At 40.6% G+C, this 7,016-nt stretch overlaps 1 non-coding gene across 1 annotated transcript; it reads right to left on the reverse strand.

Annotated features, from left to right (window-relative positions):
- Positions 1-6,523: 6,523 nt before the first annotated feature.
- LOC141626060 (small nucleolar RNA R71) lies at positions 6,524-6,630 on the reverse strand. Its single transcript, XR_012535789.1, has one exon. It is a non-coding gene; the product is annotated as a small nucleolar RNA R71 (small nucleolar RNA).
- Positions 6,631-7,016: the final 386 nt, after the last annotated feature.

Below are 7,016 nucleotides of genomic sequence, written 5' to 3' on the forward strand. Positions count from 1 at the left end.
TCGATAACTGCACGGGCAGTAGAAAAAAATGGTCTCCCTAAAATAATAGGGGTGTGTGCATCTTCGGGGATGTCTAAGACAACGAAATCAACGGGAATAAAGAACCTCCCGATCCTCATAGGCACGTCTTCTACTACACCTAGTGGCCATGATACACTACGGTCGGCCATCTAGACTGTCATGTTGGTGCAACTCAGCTTTGTCAAGCCAAGTCTCTTAGCCAGAGACAATGGTAAGACACTCACGCTAGCGCCTAGATCGTATAGCGTGTTATCAATCAAATAGGTACCGATATGACACGGAATTGAAAAACTACTAGGGTCTGACTGCTTAGGTGGTAACTTATTTTGAAATAGGGCTAACCTCACCTCAGTCAAAGCTACTGTCTCACTATCACTAATATTCCTCTTACGCGATAAAATTTCTTTCATAAACTTAAGGTAAGAGGGTACCTTTGTTAGCAACTCGGTGAATGGCACAGTGACTTCCAAGCTTTTCAGAAGTTCAACAAATTTCCCGAATTTTTGATTGGCCTTAGAATTCTGCAGACGGCTTGGGAAGGGAACCGTGATAGGTATCTCAAGTCCCTTGTTTCTCTCTTCCAATTTATCTTCCGGTGCAAGCTCTGTATCCTTTGGACGCTTCTTATCTCTCGAACGAGGTTTTTCCGGTGATTTATCGCTTAAACGAGCACTAGCAGGCTCTCGAATAAGCTTCCCGTCATCAAAACTACTCGATCGACCAAAATACCCATTCGATTGAGTAGAATCTTCATCAATATCACTCGATCGAGTAAAATTTTCACTCGATCGAGCAACCCCATTTTGCTGTTCACTCGATCGAGTAGAAAAACTACTCGATCGAACAGTACCATTTCCTTGTTCACTCGATCGAGTAGAAAAAAATACTCGATCGACCACTTTCTTCACCAAATCTGCTCGATCGACCTCCTGAAACCAGTCGATCGAGCACTTGCTTTGCCGTGAGCTCACTTTCTTCGACAGAACACTGTTCATCATCAGTTATAGCCTTCCTCGGGTCTGATTTCAACACTTGCGGTCCCTCATATGAACGACCGCTTCTCAGATTGATGAAATTTACCGTCTCATGTGGATTCTTCTCATTTTGAGTCGGTAAGTGACCCTGCTTTCTCGTGGATTGATTCGTGGCTAATTGGGCAACTTGAGTTTCAAGTGCCTTAATGGACGCATCTTTCTGTTGATCACTCAGCTGCCACTGCTTTGTAAAAGCTTGCAACATAGACTTAAGCTCACCAATTTCACTCACCCCACCGGAAGATGATGCATCGTGATTAGGAGGAGTAAAGGAAGGGGGCTTCTGAAAGCATTGTTGATTCTTGTGTGGAGGAACATAAGGTTGCTGCTGGTACGGAGGAGGAGTAGGATTGAGCACATTTTGACTAGTCCACCTCAAATTGGGATGGACTGCCCCTTGATTATTATAATAAGAACCCCCTCCTTGCCTATATTGCTGAAAGGCAAGGACTTGTTCCTTCTCCACAAGACAGCCAACAGCAGTGTGGCCATCATTACTCCCACATCTCTCACAAGAAACGGTCTCTCCTCTAGTAAGAACATAGACCGTCTGAGGCTCCCCAGTAGCTTGTAACTCCAACTTGTCGAATCTAGCATTCATGGCTTCCAGCTGAGCCACAACCTGCTTATCGGCTGCATGAACTGTTCTAATCCCATCCCTCGGGTTTCCATACTCAGCACTATGATTAGCCATCTCTTCAATAGGAGACCACCCCTTATCATCATCGGTGTTCTCCTGGAATCTCCCACTAGATGCCGCATCAAGTATGGCTCTGTGGTCATCATACAGCCCATTGTAGAATTGATTAGCTAGAAACCATGGGTTAAAACCATGGTGAGGAATAGACCTCACCAACTTCTTGAATCGTGACCACGCCTCATATAAACTTTCATCGGGAGCCTGCCTGAAGCTAGTAATCTTGGCCCTCAGCAGATTGGTGTACTGTGGAGGAAATATCTCTTATAAAAGGCAAGAGCAAGAGACTCCTAATCTGTGACCCCAGCAGCTGTGCGGTCCAAGTCAGTCAGCCACTCCCTGGCTGAGTCAGCTAAAGAGAAAGGAAATAAATCCTCCTTAATCTTATCTTGAGTTACCCCCTTAGTGGCGGGGATAGTAGAACAATAATCGGTAAAGGTCTCCATATGCTTCCTTGGATCTTCCTTTCGTGATTTTCTCTACAGACGGAGTCTATGCCTGAATAGTCTTTCTGGCTCTGAATCAGCTGAAACTAATTCAAACCTGTCTGACCTGGGCATAAATAACACTGAAAGAAAATAATAAGAACGGCCTCAAGGAATAGAAATTCCCTAAGACGGATAAAATAAACGAAACAAAAACAGATAGGGCAATTGCCTCCCCCGCAACGGCGCCAAAATTTGACACGTCTGTCGTGTACCTGTCAAAAATAAACTAACTAAACTAACTATATAGCTAGGGAAGTCAGGTCGATCTCCACAGGGAGGCAAGATATCTGTAGAAGTCCATCTATTTGGTCACAAATGGGGGGGTTGTTTGAATTGTTTTCTAAACTACGAAGTTGAAAGGAAGAGAAATAGAGATAAGAGCAGTAAAAGAGAGGAAATAGGTTTAAACTATCAGATAGAGAGGGACATGTCAGGATTTCGGTTCACTACGGTAGTCCAGTGACTCAGCTGTAAATGACTCAGACGAATTAATGTAAGATGGATGTGGAAAGGTCCTTTCGGTCCACTTTCTATCCTAAAATACCGCTAACTTAACTTTCATTCTCGTCAGGGTAGACTACTGTTCATAGTAGGCCTATTTAGTCCAATCTTTCGATCTAGGATTAATTTTAGCCAGATTAGAGGATGACTCAGAAGCGTGCACTCAACTAAGTCGATGAATACAATTAAGTTGCTATGGTGACAGAGTCTTATAATCAATTCATCTGTTTCATTTACTACATCGTCACTTTTCTACCGCAGATCCCCTAATCCCAACATGAAAGGAATTAAATGTAACGAAACGAAGAATTAAAGCAAACAAAAGATTAATTATTATTAAGAGAAGAGAAAGGAATTACAATCAAGCGATTCCGGCGTAAAGAACACAAAAACCGAGCGAGTAAATCCGAAGAACAAGGTTACAGTGAAAAGGAAAGCAACGTAGTAAAGTTTTCTGTGTAAACTGCTTAAGATAAAAGATAGATAAAAAAAAGATCCTAATAACCTAGTAAACATAAGTTTAAATAGGAAAAGTAAATAAGTTTGCGAAATAAAATAACACACGGGCTGTTTAAAGCCCATAATAGCGAAACCACTCGATCGAGTGGATTAAAACCACTCGATCGAGCAAAACCTTAGCAGCATCTACTCGATCGAGTAACCCATCTTTCAGCAGCTTAAGGATCGAGTAGAATTCTACTCGATCGACCATCTGGGGATGTAAAAACCACTCGATCGAGTGGTAAAACTGCTCGATCGAGTCCTTTGTCTTCAAATCAGCTCACGTCCGTGCCCGACTACCTCGTAATGCGTGCCTTGACGCTTCCCAACGCAGTATCTCACTCTGGAAAATCCCGTGTCCTCTAAATGCATGCAAAAAGGACGAAAAAGAGTACGATTCTACTACTTTCGCGTTCATTTCTACAAAATGGACAAAACGAACCAAAGTAGCCAATTCAGGGCAAAATACCATAAAAACAGTATAAAAATGCATGGAAATACGTGCTAAAATAGGCTAAAAAGACTATATATTATGCACGTATCAAGGACTTGGACAGTCTACCTAGAAATCTAGACCACATAGAATATTTACTCACTTATCTATTTCCGCTCCGAGTTGTATCTTATTTTATATTAAGTTTTGGTTTGGTTAAGTTGTAACGAACATGTAATTACTAAATTTTACTTAATGTACTTTGGTGAGTTGGACTTTATTATTCACTACCTCGGGAAACTGAGATGGCAACGCTCTCATTTACTTGGAATGTCTAGCTAAACACTCATGAATAAATGATGTGACCATAATTAGAACATATTTAGTCCCTGAATTAGCCTTGTTCCCATGCTTTTTAGTGCATATTTGGGTCATTTATTGTCTTTAGTCCTTTGTTTTGCATATTCTTTGAGGTTTTGTGTCCTTGGTAGGAAAGGAGTGCAAACCTTGCATTTTCATGGCAAAATGAAGCTAAATTGATTGAATTCAATGACCAAGCATCAAACAGAGACAAGTTTAGAAGGCCTTTGTACATACTATAGTAGATGGGCAATGATGAGAAAAGATCCTTGCATCCCCAAGAAAATCCTCAAGGATTTTATGAAGAAAAAGGAAGGAAAGAAGAAGGAAAGAAGCTGTAAGGCAATCCGGGCGGATTGTCCTCAAGACGCCCGTCCAGCACCCACAATCCGAGCGTCTTCCTCCACAAGACGCCCGTCCATAACGCCCAGAATCCGCCCGTCTTCCCCTTCTGGACGCCCGTCCAGAAACACCCAAATTCGCCCGTCCCGTGCCTAAGACGCCCGGATTCCCTTACAGCTATTTCGTCTTCTACAAGCTTCAAGGAAGGATGCGCATCTTTTTCTAAGACCGGCGAAAAGGAGACCGGAGTCTCCCTAGAGACCGGCGATTCCTCAAGGACTTAATCGTCATTTAAGCCAATAGTAAACCCTAATTTATGTAACTAATCCCCACTATAAATACCCCATTAGTTTAATTAGAAGAGCATGTTCTTCTTAGAAATCTTTAGTGTAGTTAATATCAATCAAATCTCTCTTTAATCTTGTAATCAACATTTAATCAAGTTTTAATACAAGTTTCATTTTCTTAATCTCTCTCTTGTTCATCCATTGTTTTGGGTAATTGAAGACTATTTGGGTTATTATTGGGAGATTGACAACCTTCCAATCTATCATCAAGTACTTCTATTATTCTTTGCTTTATTATTGGAATCATTAGTAGGTATAATTCTCTTAATCCCTTTTTAATTATTGTTAATCACTTTCATTTATTCATTATGTTTTACTTTGTTGGTATGATTGACAACCTTGCTAGCATGTTCAACATGATAATGAGTGAGTAGTTTCCTTAGCTAGGGTTAATGGGTAATTAGGGGAAACCAACATGGGGGATGATTCATGCTTAAATTAATATGTTTTCATAGTTTATTTGCTTGCTTGTTGTGATCTCAACTTATGCACATGTTATGTTTGATGAAATGCGAGCCTATGAATCCTTGCATTTTTACACATTACCTATCTTTTCAATGAGACTTGTAAGACATAAACCAACTCGAGTCTCATTAGACCATTCATATAGTTGAGTAGGGAAGTTTAAATTGACTTGTAGGTGTTGTACAATCTAATCGATTCGGCTCCGGGACCCAAACTTTCCTAGGATTGTAAGATATAAACCAACTCGATCCATCACAACAATAATTGCTTGCTTATAATTTGAGAATATGTTTGTATGATCAATTCCCATGAATCCCCTATGACCCCATGACACCCTAGTGCCTTTTATCAATTGTTTACATCCTTTTCAATTCATCTTGCTTGCTTACTTTTATTGCTATTTAGTTTAGTGATCTTCTACTTCAACAAATTGTGACACCCTTAGACACCGCTAGTTGCAATAGAAAATCTCATCTCAATTCCCGTCCCTTGGGATCCGACCTTTACTTGCCTCATTACTAATTGTAGAGTTTTTTGTGAAGTTATAAATTGTGTTTTGGTCTAGGTTCTCCTAACGACAAGTACCGAAAACTAAACCTCCTCGAGAGTCCGACCAAAAATGGCGCCGTTGCCGGGGACGGTGTTAACTTGATTTAGATTTTCTTGTATTATTATTAGTTGTGTCTTTCTTTGCCTTGGGGAATTAAAACTCCTCAAGGTTTGTTCTAATTATTTTCGAGTTGTTTGATATTTTGCATGTCTAGAAGATCACAAGGTAACTTGTTACCCTTTGATCACGAAATTGAAAGGACTTTGACAACCAATAGAAGACTTTCTAGGAGAACTTTGAGAGGTATTGATGAGGTTGTAGATATTTAACCAAATACTATTGAGTTCATCAACCTTTTGCAAGAGAAGGTGAGGAGAACCCAACACAAAACTCAACACAAAATCAACCCACAATGCCTAAATTTTCATCACATTCCTTACCCACCGAGGAGAACCTACCCAATCGTACTCCCACACCACAACACTTAACCGGAAATTTCATTGCCAAATCCGCATTTATCAAATTAGTCGAAAGACGCCAATTTGGGGGGATGCCTAGTGAAGACCTTCACTCTCACATGGAGACTTTTTGTGACTATTGTGATACAATATCTCAAACCGGTGTAACTCAAGACCAAATTCGATGGGTCTTATTTCCTTTTTCTCTAATTGGCACCGCGAAACAATGGTTGAAAGGCCTTGATAAGGCTACTCTCGGAATTGATTCTTCGAAAAAGTTGGCTCTAGCTTTCTACAAAAAGTTCTATCCACCGGAAAAGACTAACATGCTAAGAGCTCAAATTACGGGCTTTAAGCAAAGAGATGAAGAATCTTTGTATGAAGCTTGGGAGCGATTCAAAGGAATTTGCCGCTCATGTCCTCATCATGGACTTAGCGAGTGGTTCTTGGTACAACAATTTTGGAACGGTCTTTATGAAGACTCAAGGAACATTCTCAACATGGGATCAAATGGAATGTTCACCGAAGTTGATGACAATCAAACTTGGAACAAAATTGAGGAAATGGCGGTCCATAACTCACAATATAGTAGACCTCGCAAGGCTACTAGAGGAGGAAAGCATGAAGTGGACTCCATTACTCAATTAGGTGCTCAACTTAGTGCTCACATTGATACCATCAATTTGAAGTTTGAAAAAGCAATGGCTAGACTTGAAGAAGCCTCAAAATCACCAAAGCATCATGTTAATGCCATGACGGCATCTTCATCAATCCCAAGTGGGATATGTGAGAATTGTGGAACTTTGGGACATGACCAAA

The sequence above is a fragment of the Silene latifolia genome, chromosome X, assembly GCF_048544455.1.
Source record: "Silene latifolia isolate original U9 population chromosome X, ASM4854445v1, whole genome shotgun sequence".
Taxonomy (NCBI): Eukaryota; Viridiplantae; Streptophyta; class Magnoliopsida; order Caryophyllales; family Caryophyllaceae; genus Silene; species Silene latifolia.